This window comes from Notolepis coatsorum, assembly GCF_963971535.1.
Source record: "Notolepis coatsorum genome assembly, contig: SCAFFOLD_486, whole genome shotgun sequence".
NCBI lineage: Eukaryota > Metazoa > Chordata > Actinopteri > Aulopiformes > Paralepididae > Notolepis > Notolepis coatsorum.
Genome location: NW_028169110.1, coordinates 81,592 through 102,421, shown reverse-complemented (window position 1 = coordinate 102,421; position 20,830 = coordinate 81,592). Strand labels below are relative to the sequence as shown.

The following is a 20,830-nucleotide window of genomic DNA, read 5'->3' as shown; positions in this document are numbered from 1 at the left end:
ACAGCGCACCTGACCAGATCAAAACATATTAGGTGACAGCGCACCTGATCAGATCAAAACATTTTAGGTGACAGCGCACCTGACCAGATCAAAACATATTAGGTGAAGGTGACAAGGAAGCCACAGACTCATACCCCCCCGACACTCAACTAACCGCCTCGGACAGTCCTTCATACCAGTGGCCATCAGGCTCCACAACAGTGGGCAGCGACTGCTGCCAGACATCGACCTAGAACTAATAGGAACCCAAGTAGGACAATAACACTACCTTATGCATACTGCACCTTATGTGGATACTGTGATACTGTGAATAATGAATAATGTATATTTCAGTTAGTTAGATAGTAAATTATATTGACCTATTTGTTTACACTGCTTGTGTTGTTTTCACTACCTGTACCCCCCCCTTCCCCCATGCTGCTATGATGCCTGAATTTCCCCAAGGGGATCAATAAAGGAATATCTTATCTTATCTTAAAAGGAAAGATGAAATTACCTACCTGGGTTCCATCCTATAGAGGCAAATCTTTCCTGTGACAAAATGGGATCCAATGTAATAAAACTAAGTCAACCAACGAACTAGATTCCTGTACCGGATCTCCTCTCTGGTAAACAAGAATACCTTGAAGACTCTAACAGGAGCACTCATTCAAGGGTACTACGACTATGCTTGCACCTCATGGTACCAAAGCACCTCAAAGGCACTAAAAACAAGATTACAAACATCACAAAACAAACTGGTCAGACTACTGCTTGACCTTACTCCTAAAACCCACCTCACCCCTGTCCACTTTGACAACCTAGGATGGCTTAGAGTAGACGACAGAGTACAGCAACTTGCAATGGGCCTGGTCTACAAGATACACTACACCACTAAGATACCCATGTGCATGTCGAAATACTTCCCAAAGGTCAGTGAATACCACGACCACAACACCAGAGGGAGTTCCACAAATCATGTTCAACCCAGATAAAATAATAATAAAAAAAATAAATAAAATAAAACGTTTTTTTTTAATAAAAGAAAATAGTCATAACTTAGAAATTAGATTGCATAGGTCTATGAATCGATATCGCGATTCTGTTTCGATTAATTGCCCAGCCCTACAGTGTGTACAGTAAGTTAGCTTGATTATCATTGTGATGTAGGCTAAGCTGCCTAGCTACTGTTAGCATACAAGCACTGCAGCCTACTTACTTTTTCATCCACAACGTTTTTTCTGATCCAGATGCATAAATCCACTTCTTCATGTTGCTCAGTTGCTGGTTTATACTTCGGTCCTAATGTTGGCGCAAAGTTTAATTTAGCCTGACTTGTTATAGCTGTACAGCTTACTAACTACTAAACAACAACTTTCTCATAGTCTCAACTTTCACATAGTCAAAATGGGTCCAGCTGCATGTGAGGAGGATAGGTTTAGCTCGGGCCAATCTCAAGTTTCTCAAGTTTCTTTATTAGTTGTCATACAGAAGTACAGAATACTTTTATACAAAATGCTTCTTTATGTTACATTTTGTATAAAAGTATTCTGTACTTCTGTATGACAACTAATAAAGAAACTTGAGAAACTTGAGATTGGCCCGAGCTAAACCTATCCTCCTCACATGCAGCTGGACCCATTTTGACTTTGCAATGCAGAAATCTCTGATTGGATTTGCAAGGCTGCCAATCATATTCAACCTCCGTGTATTGGATGTCAAGGGCTGTCAATCAATCAATCCTCCATTCAATGGCAAGAGTTTAACTGCACAGACCGTTCTTAGATGAAGTTAATAGCCTATTTTGATTTGCTGTTATTTATTATTTATTTAACAATGGGTCACACCTGTGAAGTTTTCTTCACGAATAATTACTGCAGGCAATACTGCAGTGCAGGCCTGCTCAGAGCTGTCAATTTTGGCCATTTTTGAAGAAAAAAAAATTCACTGGCATTTTTTTTTACAGAGGAAAACATTTATAATAAAAAAAAATAATAATAATAATTAAAAAAAAATATATATATATATAGTTTTTTTTTTTTTTTTTATATATATATATAGGTATATGTAAATTAATAATAATTATGAATTATGAGTGAATTTGTGTTTCACGTGTTGTCATAGAGAAACCTCCACTGGTATACTGTATTGTAACTCAGTTACAAATTTTTTTCTACTCTGTATTGTATATTGTATATATATGTATATTGAACAGTTTTGTTTACACTTTGTTTACGTACTTTATCTATTTTTATCGAGCACACTCTCAGGAGAATAACAGAAATTCTGTATTTTTGTATGACAACTAATAAAGAAACTTGAAACTTGAACTTGAAACTCACACTTTTCATAGCATATAATGCAGGGGTGTAAAGTACTTGAGTAATTGCACTTCGTTACAATACTTAAGTACTGTTTTGGGGGATTTGTACTTTACTCAAGTATTATTAGGTTTGTATACTTGTACTTTTACTCAATTACATTTCAGAGAAAAAAAACATACGTTTTACTCTTTACATTTAAAATGCAGACCTACAAAGTACAAAGTACAAATCTTGCAGGTCCAACTATTTTAATTGGTATATTTGTTTCTCTGGCCGAATTAACGCTAACTTTATAAATCCTGCGGCTGCACTTTATTTTAAAACAGCCAATCAAATCCTCATCAATGGAAAATGAACCCGCCCATACCCATGCTGATTGGATAGAAAGCAGGGATATTTGATTAAACACCTGTTATCAGAAGAATAGACGGTCAGAACAAAGTTTTTACTTTAACTTTTTAGTAAGTACATTTAAAAGTAGAAACTTTTTTACTTTTACGCAAGTGTGTTTTTAGCCAGATACTCTGACTTTTACTTGAGTACGATTTTGAGACGGTACCCATACTTTCACTTAAGTATAATTTCGGGGTACTTTTTACACCCCTGATAATGTGAGGGTCACGTCAGGTATAGCCACACGTTACCATCGCCCAGATAGGGGGAGAGCGCAGGTAAAGTCTATTTGCCGGGCTGGAGGGGGGCGGGGTGACATGAACTAAGAAACTATTATTATTTAATAGGCTATGCTATAGAGCTGGTTGTTGTGGGGTTATTTCATATTTTAGAAATAACAGTGTTAACTAGTAGTATTAGTAAAAAAAAATCTTTAAATGGGAAACTTCTTTTTTGTCTCCCCATTTGTTGCGCCCCCTCTGGGTGGTGGCGCCCTAAGCATTTGCCTGCCTATGACAAAAACCGGCTCTGCCTGCCTGTCCCCGACTAAGGATTTGTATGAAAATTACTAAGAAAATACAGTTATCACAACTCAAGGCAAAAAATGTGTAAACACTACCGAGGATCCATTACACACAACAAAACACGTAAAAATGTAAAACACAATGGGATGTTTTTCTTTACAGTAATTACATAACTCCACTATCCTTATCAATATGTCACAGTTTTTTTTTAAGCAATTTGAAATTCAGTGACAGTATACATACTGCATTTGGAAACATGACATATACATGTACGATATAGGCCTACTATATACAGTAATGCATTCCTTTGGAACCTTCAGCAAGCTGTGCACTCTGCACTGGCCTATATACAGTAGGTGTGGTCACATCATTCGCAACAAGTGTCTTACATTTTGAGTCGTTGTGTTTAATAAATGACACCAGATGTGTTCAACTTTTGCTGACTGTGGCTATCCTTTTGCATCACATGAGCTTCTATGTGCACATTTGATCAGAGATGTTTGCAACATGTTTCGTGTGATTGTGTCTACGGGTGAAATGTGTTTATGGTTTTGCCAAATGGGGGCTATAGTTTTATTGAATTTGTGTTAAGGGAACTGGTCATTTGGTTTAGGGTGTTGTGTTTTGTGTTTTAGTGGAAAAACGAATGGAGTCCTTCTATATCCTTCACGTGGTGGCTTCATCATTCATACTTCTACTGAAGATAATGATTCTCAAAGTCCTCTTTGATTGATAGTTTCCATATGACTGTGGGAAGATTGACCACACACGGCATGTGTGCACTTCCCAGTGTTTTCTCAAAGGATCAGATAGGAAATCTCTGCCGTCTCCGTTGATAATCCACTTGAGAACACTGTGGAAACGAGCCGAGCTCTCACCGCTTCCTGGGTAACAACCTTCCCGCTTCTTAGCGCGGTGTGACAGAGGATAAATAAATATGCACTTCCGCGAGTAAATCCACCCCGTTGACGTATCCGCTCTCTCTCTACCCACGTCCCGGCTTCCTCTCTCGACGCACATGAGATATATTATATATATACGATTTTAGTCTGTATAAGTTTCTTCCATTGGTTGTTTTATTCATTTTAATTGTTTTTATTCAATTGACTTTTTACCTTTATCTCCTGTAGCACTTTGAGATTTTCACAAATGTAAAGTGCGGTACAAATAGAATTTATTATTATTATTATTATTATTATTATTATTATTATTATTATTATTATTATTATTATTATTATTATTATTATTATTATTATTATTATTATTATTATTATTATTATTATTATTATTATTATTATTATTATTATTATTATTATTATTATTATTATTATTAGTGTGGGTGACCTGGCGAAGCCAGGTTGCAACCCACACTATACATATCCATACTCTTTTTATTCTTTCTTTCTTTCTTTATTCCACCGATTTTGCCAACACACTCGTGCCAGAGCGTTCGCGCCCCATACACGTGAAAGGTATCAAAACGACCGGCTTGCTCCAACTCGATATGCTATTCGAACTCGTAAAGTTTCACCGCACCGTCTGGCTACGAATCGACTTTAAACGGTAACATTTCAGAAATGCATGCAATTTAGAGTGCGAGATCCACCGATTTTCCAAACAACACTCGTGCCAGAGCGTTCGCCAAAACGACCGGCTTGCTCCAACTCGATATGCTATTCGAACTCGTAAAGTTTCACCGCACCGTCTGGCTACGAATCGACTTTAAACGGTAAAATTTCGGAAATACATTGCAATTTAGAGTTTCAAACACTTTGCAACACGTAAGCGTTCGCGCACCATACACGTGAAAGGTATCAAAACGAGCGGCTTGCCTATGGCAACTGCGGTCTTCGAACCCGTAAAAGTTTCACCGCACCGTCTCGCTACGAATCGACTTTAAACGGTAAAATTTCGGTCCCATTGGGAATGCATTGCATTTTAGAGTGTAGCAGCTGAAATAATCTTTTTCCCCCTACCTTGGGTGAATTGCGAGTGTGATCTCAATTTTGGACGTAGAAATAAAACAAACACATCAAAACGATGACACGGCTGTCATCCCGCTCACAAAAGAAAAATAAATGGAATTGGACATTTCTATCTCAACTGACGACCATTTGTTTGAAGGTTCTCCTCCCCATTGACCGCCATGCAATCGCCCTCTAGAAATCCATTTTTTTTTAGCCTTCTGTTCCGATCGCCGAAGGAGTGCCACAATATCGCACGAATGCCACAATCTCGCGCACAACCCTTCGCCTACTCGTTGTAGTGCTCTTGTGCGAGTCACAACGCTTCATCTCTTATAGATTTCTTTTAATCAACGTGACAATGCAGTCATGTAAAGAAATTTCAGAATATGCAAGTCATTGTGCTCATGGCTGATTGGTTCAGGCTTAACAGCTGTGAGGCTCAGGGCTCATGGCTGAGCTGACCTGCCAATGACATCATCCACTTAACCCATCATTGGCCATCACTGTGTTGCACTACTGAATTGCTGGACAGCGCCCTCTGTCTTGTGGGTTGTGTCATTGTACTCAGTAGGGATATCCTCTTTCATTTTTCATTGGTCCATGTTGACCACCTTTCATTGGTCGATGTTGACCACTCCCCCGATCCTTAGACCACGCCCCCTTAGGCCACACCCCCTCAGTGTATCTCTTGAACCGTTTGTCGTAGAGACTTGCGGATTGTGCCATTGGTCGATGTTGACCACCTTTCATTGGTCGATGTTGACCACTCCCCCGATCCTTAGACCACACCCCCTTAGGCCACACCCCATCAGTGTATCTCTTGAACCGTTTGTCGTAGAGACTTGCGGATTGTGCCATTGTACTCGGTGTAATAGTGTGTAATAGTGTAATAGTGTAATAGTGTGTAATAGTGTAATAGTGTAATAGTGTGTAATAGTGTAATAGTGTGTAATAGTGTAATAGTGTAATAGTGTAATAGTGTGTAATAGTGTAATAGTGTGTAATAGTGTAATAGTGTAATAGTGTGTAATAGTGTAATAGTGTGTAATAGTGTAATAGTGTGTAATAGTGTAATAGTGTGTAATAGTGTAATAGTGTAATAGTGTGTAATAGTGTAATAGTGTAATAGTGTGTAATAGTGTAATAGTGTAATAGTGTAATAGTGTGTAATAGTGTAATAGTGTGTAATAGTGTAATAGTGTAATAGTGTGTAATAGTGTAATAGTGTAATAGTGTGTAATAGTGTAATAGTGTAATAGTGTGTAATAGTGTAATAGTGTGTAATAGTGTAATAGTGTAATAGTGTAATAGTGTGTAATAGTGTAATATTGTGTAATATTGTGTAATAGTGTGTAATAGTGTGTAATAGTGTGTAATAGTGTGTAATAGTGTGTAATAGTGTAATAGTGTGTAATAGTGTAATAGTGTGTAATAGTGTGTAATAGTGTGTAATAGTGTAATATTGTGTAATAGTGTAATAGTGTTGCGGGTTGTGTCATTGCACTCAGTAGGGATATCCTCTTTGATTGGTCTATGTTGACCACTCCCCCGATCCTTAGGCCGCGCCCCCTTTTTGTATCCTTTGAACCGTTTGTCATAGAGACTCGCGAGAGACCCTCTCCCCCGTTGGCCGGCGGTGCACAGGCGTCACCCACACTTTCACAATTTCCCCCGCGCGGAATTGTCTAGTTATTATTATTATTATATAGAGTTTTTCTTTTTTCACTTATTTCTATGCTTATTTCATTTCTATACAGGCCTTTCTTTGGACGACTGTTTTTCATTACGGCCGTGAGGTTTATCATTTAAACTGACACTCTTCCGTTCACTGCTTCATCTGATCCTATTAACCCTTTCACTGCCACACGACAGAAGGTTAACCCTTTACTATCACACAACCGACTGCGATGCTCCATCATTAGCATCATTAGCTCCGCATCCGCAGAGCTAATGATGCTAATGATGGAGCATCGCCGTCGGTTGTGTGATAGTAAAGGGCTAACCTTCTGTGTTGTCACAGTGAAAGGGTTAACCGGCTGTCGTGTGGCAGTGAAAGGGTTAAGGTTGAAACGTCAAATCAAACCGGCAAACATCCTATAGTCACACGCCGGGATACATCAGTGTAAAATAAGCTGCGTCTGCCTCATAAATATAAAGAGATTTCTCCTTCATTCTCTCTCTCATTCTCTCTTTCCTTTACTCTCTCTCCTCTTCTCTCTGCTTTTCTCTCTCTCCTTTTCTCCTTCATTCTCTCAAGTCAAGTCAAGAGTTTTATTTGTCACGGCATACAAGTATACAATGAAATGCGGGTGGTCTTGCCCGCAACGATGTGCAATACAGTAACAACAACATATAATGGAATCCAATAAAACAACATTGTGCAATAAACAGTAACATAGTAGGGCATATCGGTATTTGTACATAAGTTATTTACAGAGCATGGAGGACATGCTAGGTCCTGTGGTAGTGCAGTACACTGTTAGCTACGGATGAGGCACTGGGTCTTTCTGTACATTGCTATTTTATACAATCTCAGGTTATACTATACTATTTTTAAAGTGACCTTTCCTTAGTGGCCATAAGTGTGGGCGTGTGCAGCATGAGTGTGTGCTTGCTCATGTTAAAGTGGCTGCTAGTGTGTGAGCGTGTACAGTGTGTGTATCGTGTGTGCTCATGTGTGCTTGTGCGTGGAGAGTTCAGTGTTCAAGGCTCTGATGGCCTGGGGGAACAAGCTGAGCCGAAGCCTCTCTGTCCTAGCAGCTGGGGTTCGGAGGCGTCTGCCTGACCTCAGCAGCATGAACAAGCTGTTGTTGGGGTGGTGGGGGTCTTTCATTATTCTGCAGGCTCTGGATTTGCACCTCTTGTTGTATAGAACCTGCAGGGGTGGTAGTGCAATACCTGTGGTACGCTCGGCTGAGCGCACCACTCTCTGTGGGGCCTTCTTGTCCTGTGCCGTGCTGTTTCCATACCAGGCAGTGATGTTTCCAGTCAAGATGCTCTCTACAGCTCCTGAGTAGAAGGACTGGAGTATCTTCCCCGATACTCTGAACTTCCTTAACTGTCTCAGGTGGTAGAGGCGCTGCTTCGCTTTCTTTACTACTGTGTCTATGTGTGTTGACCATGTCAGGTCCTCTGAGATGTGGACCCCCAGGTACTTGAAGCTGCTCACCCTGTCCACGTTAATCATCAGTGGTGTGTGTGTCTCCTGCTGTCCTCTCCTATAATCCACAATCAGCTCCTTGGTTTTACCAATGTTCAGGAGCAGGCTGTTGTGTTGTGTTGAAATTTCTTTATTGGGAATAACTCCTTGAGATGAAACCATCTCGTTTTCAAGGGGGGGGGGGGCACCAGCGTTCCAGTACCTCAACCTCCTCCCGGTAGGCCTTCTCGTCGTTGTCCGAGATCAGCCCCACCACCACGTGTCGTCTGCGAACTTCACTATGGAGTTGGAGCTGAACTTGGCCACACAATCGTGTGTGTAGAGTGAGTACAGCAGGGGGCTTAGAACACAGCCCTGGGGGGACCCGATGCTCAGGGTGATGGTGTTGGAGGTCTGACCCCCCACCCTGACCGCCTGGGGCCTTTCGCTCAGAAAGTCCAGTATCCAGGCGCTCATGGCGGAGCTCAGACCCAGCTCGATCAGCTTGTCCACCAGTCTGGTGGGGACTATGGTGTTGAACGCTGAGCTATAGTCAATGAACAACAGTCTCACATAGCCCCCCTTCTGTCGGTCAAGGTGAGAGAGGGTGCTGTGCAGTACCTGGGAGACCGCATCGTCAGTGGACCTGTTTGTCCTGTATGCAAATTGCATGGGGTCCATATCACTGGGGAGGGAGGCACAAATGTGATCCTTGACCAGCCTCTCGAAACATTTCATGGCCACAGAGGTGAGTGCCACCTGTCTGTATTCGTTGAGACATGTTGGGGAGGGTTTCTTGGGTTTCTCTCTCATTCTCTCTCTCATTCTCTCTTTCATTCTCTCTCTCATTCTCTCCTTCATTATCTCTCATTCTCTCTCTCATTCTCTCTCTCATTCTCGCTCTCATTCTCTCTCTCATTCTCTCCTTCATTCTCGCTCTCATTCTCTCCTTCATTATCTCTCATTCTCTCTCTCATTCTCTCCTTCATTCTCTCTCTCATTCTCTCTCTCATTCTTGCTCTCATTCTCTCTCTCATTCTCTCCTTCATTCTCTCTCTTATTCTCTCTCTTCTCTTCACTCTCTCATTCTCTCTCTCCTCTTCGCTCTCTCATTATCTCTCTCCTTTTCTCTCTCTCCTCTTCTCTCTCATTTTCTCTCTCCTTTTCTCCTTCCTTTTCTCTCCTTTTCTCTCCCTCCTCTTCTCTCTCATTTTCTCTCTCTCCTTTTCTCCTTCCTTTTCTCTCCTTTTCTCTTTCATTCTCTCTCTCCTTTTCTCCCTCCTTTTCTCCTTCATTCTCTCTCCTTTTCTCCTTTTCTCTCTCCTTTTCTCTCTCCCCTTTTCTCCTTTTCTCTCTCCTTTTCTCTCTCCCCTTTTCTCCCTTTCTCTCTCCTTTTCTCATTTTCTCTCATTTCTCTCTCCTTTTCTCCTTTTCTCTCTCCGTTTCTCTCTCTCCTTTTCTCCCTTTCTCTCTCCATATCTCTCTCTCCTTTTCTCATTCCCTTTCTCCTTCATTTTCTCTCTCTCCTTTTCTCCTTCCTTTTCTCTCTCTCCTTTTCTCCTTAATTTTCTCTCTCTCCCTTTCTCCTTACTTTTCTATCTCCTTTCTCTCTCCTTTTCCCTCTCTCTTTTTCTCTTTCCTTTTCTCTCTCATTGTCTCTCTCCTGTTCTCTCTCTCCATTTTCCCTTCCTTTTCTCTCAAATGTTCTCTCCTTTACTCCTTTTCTCTCTCTCCTTTTCTCTCTCCTTTTCTCCCTCCTTTTCTCTCTCTCATTTTCTCTCCCTTCTTTCTCTCTCTCCCTTTCTCTCTCTCCTTTTCTCTCTCTCCTTTTCTCTCTCCTTTTCTCCTTCTTGGCCATGACTTTTCTGAGCTCCCAGGTCAGTATAGCGTTAGATTAATACCTTCATTATACACTTTTAAATGAAAGACTTTTATTTCAACCGCCATATTATATATATTACACGTTAATTGAAAGCGACTCGTTGAGCCAGCTGTTCCGGTGACATTACAACCATGCCGCATGCTGTTTCAAACTGTGTTAGTTTACAAGAATTTATCCACAATTATGACTAAAAGGTAATTATACCTATGGATGATTGAAATGAGCTGAAATGAACTAGAATGGCACTTGGAGAGACGTGACGACCACTCTATTCAGCACACAGTGGCGTTCCTAGTTTATATGCCGCCCTGGATGAAACCCCGCTGTTTGTATTTGCCACGTCTTGCCCCTTCATCAACGGAGGCCGATGCAGTTCCAACACACATCTCACTACATCCGGTGACGGTATAATCGTGGAGGCCACGTCTGGTCTTTTTTGTGTAACCTGAAGCGGTGCCTGCTGCCGTGTGTCAAGTCAAGTCAAGTAAATTTTATTTATATAGCACATTTCCAGGCAATGGCAGCTGGCACCAAAGTGCTTCACAGGCAGGTTGATAGAAAACAAAATAATATGATGCAAGATATAAGATTAAAACACAGTAAAGCAATGAAAGTAATAAAAACAGGTAGGACACAGTAAAACAAAGAGGATAGAAGGGCCAGGGGTCTAGTGGTGATTAAGTAGGGGGGAAGGCCAAGGAGGAGAACAGGTAGGTTCCACAGTCTAGGCGCTGCGGTGGAGAAGGCTCTGTCTCCCCTAGTCTTGAGCCTAGTTCTAGGCACCACCAGTAGCAGCTGGTCAGCTGATCTGAGGGATCGGTGGGGGGTGTGGCGGTGCAGGAGCTCGGATAGATAGGGAGGAGCCGTGCCATTTAGTGATTTAAAAACATTTAGGGCTAATTTAAAATCTATTCTAAAACGAACAGGTAGCCAGTGGAGCGAGGCCAAAACTGGGCTGATGTGTGTTCCAAATGCTGGCAAAATAAAGGCAGAATCTAGTAAAAATTTTGAGCAATTTTGCTTCCATAACATGTAGGGATGTCCGATATTATCGACCGATATTGGCATTAAAATGTAATATCGGAAATTATCTGTAATGGTTTAATTTTTTTTTCATTTATTTAACCTTTATTTACCCAGGCAAGCAAGTAAGAACAAATTCTTATTTTATTTATTGTCAAGAGTATGCATAATGTTGTGTTAATTCCAGAGAGATATGTAATGTTACTTACCTGAAATTATTCAGTTTTTGCATATATCGGTATCGGTTGATATCGGTATCGGAAATTAAGAGTTGGACAATATCGGTATATCGGATATCGGTAAAAAAGCCAATATCGAACATCCCTAATAACATGTCTTCCTTCAGACTAGTGGAAAGGAAACGTTTTCGAAATACACATTTAGATGTTTATTTGACTACATTTTGTCATGCTGCGCCTGTAGATTTCGCCTAAATTCAGCTCGGTTGCCCTCTGCCCAATATCATATGAGGCACCGTTGTAGTGGGGGTTTTCCACAAAAATCAAGCTCCCATTGGCTGGTGAAGATTTCTGACAACGTGATTGGTTCAAATGCATCACATGATCTGACATTGCTGACATAGCTTTTCTCCGTGGGACCTGTCAAAACGCGGACCTGTGTGTAAAACAGGGACGTGCACAGGACTTTAGAGGGGCAGGTGCTCAAAGGCTGAAAAGGGCACTACACTTGTGTGTATATATTAACCGAGCACGCGTAGCGCGCAAGCACGATTTTTAAGGGCGCTTTTCGGGCGGGGGGCCCCCTTTTTATGCTTTTTGGGGGGTTTTGGTGATCAAATATTGAATATTGTGTGAGGTTTTGTCCGCTGCTCACCAACTTTCTCTGTTTTCTTTAAGCCTACTGTTAGAAATTCCCTTCTCACTCACTCTCTCTAGCCCCCACCCTCTCGTTCTTTACTCTCGTTTACTCTCAGTGGCCACACCTGGACTATTATCAATTACCTCTCGCACCTGTGGTGGCAGGCTAATTAGTTCCCCTGTGGGCTTTAAATACCAGGGCTCTTCCCCTCGTTTCAGCGTGGGGTCGTGTTGTATTCATGCTGAGTCTTATTCTCTAACATCTAGACTCTTTCGGGAGATCCTCTGGTCTACCAATGCTGTATATGGATTTCTCCAGCCTTGAGATGTTTTGCTCCAGCCTTCGTCTGCTGTCGCCGTAGCCTGTGGAGGAGACTGTTCTGCGCTCCCTGTACTTCCACGGGAGGCACCCCAGCGCTCCACTGCAGACCCCAGCGCAGCTGTTCGTCCTGACGCACATCTAGACCAACGCGCATCTCCCGGACCCTCGGGCTTGGCACGCTCTCCAGTCACCAGCGCGCAACGCGCATCTGCAAGGGCTTGGCACGCTCTCCAGTCACCAGCGCGCAACGCGCATCTTCAAGGGCTTGGCACGCTCTCCAGTCTCCAGCGCGCAACGCGCATCTTCCAAGGATCCTCGTGCTTGGCACGCTCTCCAGTCACCAGCGCGCAACGCGCATCTGCAAGGGCTTGGCACGCTCTCCAGTCACCAGCGCGCAACGCGCATCTTCAAGGGCTTGGCACGCTCTCCAGTCTCCAGCGCGCAACGCGCATCTTCCAAGGATCCTCGTGCTTGGCACACTCCTCCTCGCAGACGCACCCCGAGGCGTCTCTCGGTTCCGACGTGCACACCAAGGTGTGGCGCGCCACTCTGTTCCTCGGCTCCGACAGCGGCTACCCGGTGGACGACACCCTCGCCACCGCCGCTGTTCCAGCACCCTGTTCCTCGGCTCCGACAGCGGCTACCCGGTGGACGACACCCTCGCCACCGCCGCTGTTCCAGCACTCTGTTCCTCGGCTCCGACAGCGGCTACCCGGTGGACGACACCCTCGCCACCGCCGCTGTTCCAGCACTCTGTTCCTCGGCTCCGACAGCGGCTACCCGGTGGACGACACCCTCGCCACCGCCGCTGTTCCAGCACTCTGTTCCTCGGCTCCGACAGCGGCTACCCGGTGGACGACACCCTCGCCACCGCCGCTGTTCCAGCACCCTGTTCCTCGGCTCCGACAGCGGCTACCCGGTGGACGACACCCTCGCCACCGCCGCTGTTCCAGCACTCTGTTCCTCGGCTCGGACAGCCAGCTACCCGGTGGCGACACCCTCGCCGCCGCTGCTGTTCCTGCACCATTACACATACGCCTGGGTGAGTTTTGATTGTGATGTCACTCACCCAGCGTAATGCCTCTTGCCCCCGTCCCGCTGCGTTTCCTGTACCATTACGCATACGCCTGGGTGAGTTTTGATTGTGATGTCACTCACCCAGCGTAATGCCTCTTGCCCCCGTCCCGCTGCTGTCCCTGTACCATTACGCATACGCCTGGGTGAGTTTTGATTGTGATGTCACTCACCCAGCGTAATGCCTCTTGCCCCCGTCCCGCTGCGTTCCTGTACCATTCCGCATACGCTTGGGTGAGTTTTGATTGTGATGTCACTCACCCAGCGTAATGCCTCCTTTTCTTGTTCTCACTTAGTTAGTAGTTTGGACATTTCATCTCCCACTCTCTTTTTGTTCTCACTTAGATAGTATTTTTGGACATTACATCTCCCCCTGTGTGTTTGTCACACGAAGATATTATTACTTTGTTACTTTGTTTATTTGGACTGTTCTGCATCTGCTCTGTTTGTTCCCTTTTGAATATTAACCCTCTCCTCTGTTCTGCAGAGCGGCCCAGATGTTTTCCCACCAGTCCCCAGTTCCTCCCTGTCCCCAGCCCGCCTCCGCGGGCCTCAGTCCCCTCTGTCCCTAGTTCTCCCCTTCTAGTTCCACCTAGTTCCTGGTCCCAAGTTCTCCCCTTCTAGTTCCACCTAGTTCCTTGTCCCTAGTTCTCCTAGTCCCCAGTTCTCCTGTTCCCTAGCTCTCCTTGTCCCGACATCTCCTAGTCTCTAGTTCCTCTGTTTCCTTAACCTTCCCCTAGCGTTCCTTTAATGTTTCCCCTAGCGTTCTTTAACCTTCCCTTAGTGTACCCTTTTCCTGCCCGCCTCTTAAAGGCACCTAGTTTTTCCCCTCTTGTTATATTCCTGTATTTGTGTTCTCCCTTAAAGGGACAGTGCCCTTTTTTCCCTGTCTCTCAATAAATATCTGTTTCTTGGCAAAACCATCATACCTGTCTTGTGTTGTGCGATTGGGGTCGGTTACAAACCATAACAGTACGACCCCACCAAATCGACGACCCCAGCCAGCACAGACGGTGTATGTTGAGTTTGCCTTTTTTTTTCTTGTTCCCTCTAGCTCCCCTCTAGCTTCCTTGTTAGCCTGTTAGCTCCCCTGTTAGCTTGTTGGTCTCCCCGGTTAGCTCCCCTGTTAGCCTGTTGACTCCCCCATTTGCTTCCCTGTTAGCCCTGTTTAGCTCCCCTCTTAGCCCTGTTTGACCCCCCTGCAGCTTGTTAGGCCTCTACTACCAGCATGGCCCTGTCTGCTAGCTTTGCCTCGGCGGCTAGCACAGCCTCTATGTTAATGCAGCCCTTACTGCTGGCATAGGCCCTGTAGCTAGCCATGCCCTGGCAGCTAACCCAGTCCCTCAGCAGAGCCCCAGTCTGCTAGCTTAGCCCCGGCTGCTAGCACAGCCTCTATGTTTATGCAGCCCTTGCTGCTGGCATGGGCCCTGTAGCTAGCCATGCCCTGGCAGCTAACCCTGTCCCTCAGCAGAGCCCCAGTCTGCTAGCTTAGCCCCGGCTGCTAGCACAGCCTCTATGTTAATGCAGCCTTGCAGCTGGCATAGGCCCTGTAGCTAGCCAGGCCCAAGCAGCTAACCCGGTCCCTCTGCATGGCCTCCACTTTTTTGTGTAGTTTATCCCACTGCTAGGACTGCCCTTTCAGCTAGCAAGGTCAGTTTATCTCCCACTGCTAGGACTGCCTTTTCAGCTAGCAAGGTCAGTTTATCTCTCACTGCTAGGACTGCCTTTTCAGCTAGCAAGGTCAGTTTTTCTCCCACTGCTAGGACTGCCTTTTCAGCTAGCAAGGTCAGTTTATCTCACACTGCTAGGACTGCCCTTCAGCTAGCAAGGTCAGTTTATCTCACACAGCTAGGACTGTCCTTCCAGCTAGCTTGTTCTCTCATGCTGGTCCAGCCCTGTCTGCCAGCCTAGCTCCGGCAGCTAGCGCAGCCTCTATGTTAATGTAGCAGTACAGCTGGCATAGGCCCTGTAGCTATCAGTGCCTTGGCAGCTACCCTTTCCCCCTGCTAGCCTAGCTCGGCAGCTAGCGCAGCCTCTATGTTGATGTAGCAGTACAGCTAGCATAGGCCCTGTAGCTGTCAGTGCCTTGGCAGCTACCCTTTCCCTCTGCTAGCCCTTTCCCGGTGCTACCATGGTTACCCCTTAGCTACCCTGCTTGCCCCTCAGTTCCTCTAGACCAGTTCCTCTAGACCAGTTCTCTAGACCAGTTCTCTAGGCCAGTTCTCTAAACCAGTTCTCTAGACCGGTTCTCTAGGCCAGTTCTCTTGGCCAGTTCTCTAGGCTAGTTCTCTGGACCCAGTTCCTCCTGACCCGGTTCCTCTAGGCCCGGTTTCCTCTAGGCCAGTTCCTCCTGTTGCCCCTCTGCTACCCTAGTTACCCCTCGGCGACCCTGTTTCTTTTGCTAGCCCCACTCTTGTGGTGGCTTCCCCTGCTGGCTTGGCCAGTACCTTTTGTTTTTGTCTTGTTTTGCCCCCTGCCACTCTGTCTGTATTTGTTTTGGGTCGCCAGGTGGCTCCCGTTGAGGGGGGGGTACTGTGAGGTTTTGTCCGCTGCTCACCAACTTTCTCTGTTTTCTTTAAGCCTACTGTTAGAAATTCCCTTCTCACTCACTCTCTCTAGCCCCCACCCTCTCGTTCTTTACTCTCGTTTACTCTCAGTGGCCACACCTGGACTATTATCAATTACCTCTCGCACCTGTGGTGGCAGGCTAATTAGTTCCCCTGTGGGCTTTAAATACCAGGGCTCTTCCCCTCGTTTCGGCGTGGGGTCGTGTTGTATTCATGCTGAGTCTTATTCTCTAACATCTAGACTCTTTCGGGAGATCCTCTGGTCTACCAATGCTGTATATGGATTTCTCCAGCCTTGAGATGTTTTGCTCCAGCCTTCGTCTGCTGTCGCCGTAGCCTGTGGAGGAGACTGTTCTGCGCTCCCTGTACTTCCACGGGAGGCACCCCAGCGCTCCACTGCAGACCCCAGCGCAGCTGTTCGTCCTGACGCACATCTAGACCAACGCGCATCTCCCGGACCCTCGGGCTTGGCACGCTCTCCAGTCACCAGCGCGCAACGCGCATCTGCAAGGGCTTGGCACGCTCTCCAGTCACCAGCGCGCAACGCGCATCTTCAAGGGCTTGGCACGCTCTCCAGTCTCCAGCGCGCAACGCGCATCTTCCAAGGATCCTCGTGCTTGGCACGCTCTCCAGTCACCAGCGCGCAACGCGCATCTGCAAGGGCTTGGCACGCTCTCCAGTCACCAGCGCGCAACGCGCATCTTCAAGGGCTTGGCACGCTCTCCAGTCTCCAGCGCGCAACGCGCATCTTCCAAGGATCCTCGTGCTTGGCACACTCCTCCTCGCAGACGCACCCCGAGGCGTCTCTCGGTTCCGACGTGCACACCAAGGTGTGGCGCGCCACTCTGTTCCTCGGCTCCGACAGCGGCTACCCGGTGGACGACACCCTCACCACCGCCGCTGTTCCAGCACCCTGTTCCTCGGCTCCGACAGCGGCTACCCGGTGGACGACACCCTCGCCACCGCCGCTGTTCCAGCACTCTGTTCCTCGGCTCCGACAGCGGCTACCCGGTGGACGACACCCTCGCCACCGCCGCTGTTCCAGCACTCTGTTCCTCGGCTCCGACAGCGGCTACCCGGTGGACGACACCCTCGCCACCGCCGCTGTTCCAGCACTCTGTTCCTCGGCTCCGACAGCGGCTACCCGGTGGACGACACCCTCGCCACCGCCGCTGTTCCAGCACCCTGTTCCTCGGCTCCGACAGCGGCTACCCGGTGGACGACACCCTCGCCACCGCCGCTGTTCCAGCACTCTGTTCCTCGGCTCGGACAGCCAGCTACCCGGTGGCGACACCCTCGCCGCCGCTGCTGTTCCTGCACCATTACGCATACGCCTGGGTGAGTTTTGATTGTGATGTCACTCACCCAGCGTAATGCCTCTTGCCCCCGTCCCGCTGCGTTTCCTGTACCATTACGCATACGCCTGGGTGAGTTTTGATTGTGATGTCACTCACCCAGCGTAATGCCTCTTGCCCCCGTCCCGCTGCTGTCCCTGTACCATTACGCATACGCCTGGGTGAGTTTTGATTGTGATGTCACTCACCCAGCGTAATGCCTCTTGCCCCCGTCCCGCTGCGTTCCTGTACCATTCCGCATACGCTTGGGTGAGTTTTGATTGTGATGTCACTCACCCAGCGTAATGCCTCCTTTTCTTGTTCTCACTTAGTTAGTAGTTTGGACATTTCATCTCCCACTCTGTTTTTGTTCTCACTTAGATAGTATTTTTGGACATTACATCTCCCCCTGTGTGTTTGTCACACGAAGATATTATTACTTTGTTACTTTGTTTATTTGGACTGTTCTGCATCTGCTCTGTTTGTTCCCTTTTGAATATTAACCCTCTCCTCTGTTCTGCAGAGCGGCCCAGATGTTTTCCCACCAGTCCCCAGTTCCTCCCTGTCCCCAGCCCGCCTCCGCGGGCCTCAGTCCCCTCTGTCCCTAGTTCTCCCCTTCTAGTTCCACCTAGTTCCTGGTCCCAAGTTCTCCCCTTCTAGTTCCACCTAGTTCCTTGTCCCTAGTTCTCCTAGTCCCCAGTTCTCCTGTTCCCTAGCTCTCCTTGTCCCGACATCTCCTAGTCTCTAGTTCCTCTGTTTCCTTAACCTTCCCCTAGCGTTCCTTTAATGTTTCCCCTAGCGTTCTTTAACCTTCCCTTAGTGTACCCTTTTCCTGCCCGCCTCTTAAAGGCACCTAGTTTTTCCCCTCTTGTTATATTCCTGTATTTGTGTTCTCCCTTAAAGGGACAGTGCCCTTTTTTCCCTGTCTCTCAATAAATATCTGTTTCTTGGCAAAACCATCATACCTGTCTTGTGTTGTGCGATTGGGGTCGGTTACAAACCATAACATATTGAACTATAATAATCAGTGCAGGAGCTCACTTATTCTTGAAAGACACTTTTATCACTGACTTAAAAGGCCCATACATCTCCATAAATGTTCAGGGGGGAGGGAATAAGTGCTTAGCCTACAGATCCCAAGAAGTGCTGTATATTCTGTATTGTTTAATATAAATGGATTTTTTATTCCAATCCCGATTTGTATTTGAGATTCCCAAATCCCATCGGACTTGACTTCTTCGTGTCCCTCAATGAGTGTAATACCAGCATTCAACTGTATGCGCCACAGCGGTTTCTATCATCATCATCATCACCACCCACGCTATGCATAAAATATATAGGTCCGCGGAGAGGCACGCTGAGGAGGCCGTGCAAACTGCAATGGAATATGGGGCATCTCTCTCTCTTTACCTAATATTTTGATTATATCCTGACATTTTTCAGTTGGAAGGGTAGTCTATATGCATAACGATAAAAAAAAAATAAAAATTATTTAATTTTTCAAAAAGGGCACTTTTTTGATGAGGCTCAAAAAGGCAGGTGCTCAAGCACCCCTTGGCCTCTATGTGTGCACGTGCCTGGTGTAAAAGCCTCACAGAAAAGACGACAACAGTTGTCACTTGCAAGAAGATGCAAGGAAAATGAAAATACTGAAGCAGAAGATTAAATGCCCACATGTGGGCCCTTGCATGTTAAGAGGTTTGCGTAAGCTGTCCCTTGGAAAGCAGGAATGTTGGGACAGTTTGGACAGTGGCTGATAGTTCATGTAGCACGTTTTGAATGAACTGATCGGTGGGTTGATATGTCCTAATTGTGCAGGGACAGGGCTTCAAATTATAATTGATCCGCAGAATCAGGGGTTTTGGATAAATACGCCTCGTTTTATAAATGTGTAAACAATTCCGTTGCTTTTGTTGATAATATTCATTCATTTAATTGATAACAGTGCTGTAATTTCATTAAAATGTCATCAAATTCAACAACATGCACTTTTATTTTGATATTCCTCATTTCCACGTTGAAAGTACGCAATGCATTAAGTGTGGGGTCACCAAAAATAATTCCTAAATAAAATGGGGTCGTGGTATAAAAAAGTTTGAGAACCCCTGACCTAGACCGATGAAAGTAGTAGTCTGTACTGAGTGAACATTTGTGCAAAATATTCAGAAATTCCCTCCAGACGTTTACGAGAGAATATGGGACGGACGTGACCTTCACCTTTGAACTTTACCCAACAAAATCTCCTCAGTTCATCCTGGAGTCCAAGTGGATATTTGTGGCAAATTTTAAGAAATTCTCTCAAGGCGGCGGCCGGGTAGCGCAGCGGACTAAGCGTCTGTCTACCACCGCAGAGACACTGGTATCGAATCCGGCTGTCAGCGGTGCCTCCGGCTTGGCCGCTCGTCATACTGACACAATTAGGTGGGAAGCCGGTGGGGTGGTATCCTGGTCGTTGTAAACAGCGACTCCTACAGGTCGGTCAGGGCGCCTGCACAGCGAGGGAGGGAGATGGTGAAGGTATAGTGTGATCCTCCCACGCGTTACACTTCCCCGGTGAGAGTCCTCGCTGTCAGGTGAAAAGAAGTGGCTGGCTGACTGCTATGTATCGGAGGAAGCATCTGATAGACTTCAGGGCTCCCCCCAAGACCGACCAGTGGGGGGCACATGCGCGCAACGACCAGGAAGGGGAGGGGGGGAATTGGCATGACGACTAAATTGGGATGGGAGAAAAATACAGAAAAATAGGAGGAGAAAAAGTGGAGAAAAAAATTAAATTCTCTCAAGGCGTTCCTGAGATATTGTGTTCACGAGAATGGGATGGACGGACAATGATTGAGATGGTTGTTCCTATCCTATCCACCAAATTTGAGTCAAATTGGACAATGAAATTACAATCACACATGCACACACGTGTAACGGAGGTCCGTGAGTAATATCCACAGTCACGATGGATACAACACGCGTGTGTTGTGAAGTGACTGTGGCAGTAAGCGGGCTGCGAGTTAAACTCACTTCCCCACAACAGGGTTAATAGACACATAGATACGGTACCCAGGAGTGAAGTCACCTCTTAGTGCAGCGGTCTATGTCGTCGCCCACGCCGTGGGAGACCCGTGTTCGACTCTCCCTCGGGGCATCGACATTTAATACACAACGCAGAGGAGTCACTTACGACCTGTCACACATACACACACATACACACATACACACACACACACACACACAATGATTACAATACCATCTTACGCATGGCACACAGTTCTAAAAAAAAACCCACAACAAAAGTATTATCTGTCAACCTGCGGCAGTAAAGCGCTGCGTTTTATCACAAGACATATCTCTGTCACAAGCAGCTGGCCGCGCTAATGTAGCTGATGGTCTGTGGGCTAAGCTCATGTCACTGGGAGTCCTTTAGCCATGGATTATAAACCGCTAGCTGCTCCACAACTGGTCCTGAGTCGTGGAACAGCGGTGGTCCCTGGCT

The 20,830-nt window shown here is 46.1% G+C and overlaps 1 protein-coding gene across 1 annotated transcript in view; it reads right to left on the bottom strand.

Moving 5' to 3' along the window:
• The window catches only part of LOC311248781 (E3 ubiquitin-protein ligase arih1l-like), a gene marked incomplete at both ends in the record, with an annotated part of 69,061 nt that overhangs the window by 11,642 nt on the left and 36,589 nt on the right, over positions 1-20,830 (bottom strand). The window lies entirely within an intron of this gene.